The sequence below is a fragment of the Berghia stephanieae genome, unplaced genomic scaffold, assembly GCF_034508935.2.
Source record: "Berghia stephanieae isolate SIO BIC M18660-M18661 unplaced genomic scaffold, UCSD_Bste_1.3 scaffold6050, whole genome shotgun sequence".
Lineage (NCBI taxonomy): Eukaryota > Metazoa > Mollusca > Gastropoda > Nudibranchia > Aeolidiidae > Berghia > Berghia stephanieae.
The window spans coordinates 3377-5066 of record NW_027627568.1 but is presented as its reverse complement, the minus strand read 5'-3'; the positions used below and the strand labels follow the sequence as shown (position 1 = coordinate 5066).

General features: G+C 57.2%; 1 pseudogene; it reads left to right on the top strand.

The window, feature by feature from the left end:
* LOC144962110 (large subunit ribosomal RNA) lies at positions 1 to 1378 on the top strand (annotated as a pseudogene; the record flags this gene model as incomplete).
* Between the last annotated feature and the right edge of the window lie 312 nt (positions 1379 to 1690).

Genomic DNA, 1690 nt, shown 5'->3' with positions numbered 1-1690 from the left:
CAACCGACGCGACCTCGACTCACGCTGTCTCAGAACTGTCACGGACAGGGGGAATCCGATGTCTAATTAAAACAGAGCGTCTCGACAGCCTGAAAAGGTTGTTTACGGGACGTGATTTCTGCCAGTGCTCAGAATGTCAAAGTGAAGAGATTCGCATAAGCGCGGGTAAACGGCGGGAGTAACTATGACTCTCTTAAGGTAGCCAAATGCCTCGTCGTCTAATTAGCGACGCGCACGAACGGATTAACGAGATTCCCACTGTCCCTATCTACGCCCGGCGAAATCACAGCCAAGGGAACGGGCTTGGTGAAATCAGCGGGGAAAGAAGACCTGTCGAGCTTGACTCTAGTCCGACTCTGTGGAGGAGCGTGGGGGGTGTGCATAGGCGGTAGCGTCTTCGGGCGCGACAGTGAAATACCGCTACCCCGCGGGACCTCCACTTACCGACGGAGTGGGGACTCGGCGCCTTCTTGCAGGTAGGAGGCGTACGAGGTTCAGACGTCAAGCCGCCGTCGCGTCGGGCTCGGGGAGTCCACCGACTCCCCCGACGCGGTCACGACGGCGACAGCGACCTGCCGGGGACAGCCTCGGACGGGGAGTTTGACTGGGGCGGTACATCTTCTAAAGCGCAGCGAAGGTGTCCAAGGCGGGCTCAGCGAGGACGGAAACCTCGCGTAGAGCAAAAGGGCAAATGCTGCTCGACCAGGATTTTCAGTACGAATACTGGCCGTGAAAGCGTGGCCTATCGATCCTTTCGACGTTGGGAGTTTCAAGCGAGAGGTGTCAGAAAAGTTACCACAGGGATAATGGCTTGTGGCGGCCAAGCGTTCATAGCGACGTCGCTGATTGATCCTTCGATGTCGGCTCTTCCTATCATTGCGAAGCAGAATTCGCCAAGTGTCGGATTGTTCACCGCCAACAGGGAACGTGAGCTGGGTTTAGACCGTCGTGAGACAGGTTAGTTTTATCCTACTGATGAAGCGCCCTTGCACGGTAATCTTGCTCAGTACGAGAGGAACGGTGAGTTCGGACTCTGGTTCGCGCGTCGGTCGTCAGGCCGATGGCGCCAGGCTACGTCCGTGGGAGTACGACTGAACGCCTCTAAGTCGGAACCCGCCGGTGAGCAAGGGTGAGCTTAGCTAGGGCCTGAGCGTGCAGGCAACATTAAGCCGGCAACCTCGGGTTCGTCGGCTAGTGCCGTGACCGGCCCGCTCGTCACGCGCGCTAGATCTGTGGTGCGCGTGGCTGGGTCGGTATATCCACGTCGTTAGGGGCAAGAATCGCGTGCGGACCACATGTATTCGTCGGGGTGTTGTAAGCGTTTAGAGCTGTCTGGTACGGCGATCCGTTGAGACTAAGCCCGGACGCTGAGATTTTCCTCCAGCAGGGTTTGTCTCGGCCACTTTCACCGGCACGGCACGGCCGGCCCGATCGGCCAGCCTTCGAGTCCTTGCTTGCTCGGCTCGGCATGCTGGCGGTGCGGCGCGCGGCGGCGGCGGGTGCGAGAGTGTCATAACACGTATAAATACATTTACTTTACTTTACTTTACTTCTTCTTCAAAGTTCTATCTCCTAGAACTTGGAGAATTTTTTTTTCTCCACCTGTCCAGAGGCATAATCCGTCCAGAGGCACTAATCGTCCAGAGGCACTAGTCCGTCAGAGGCACTAATCCGTCCAGAGGCACTAATC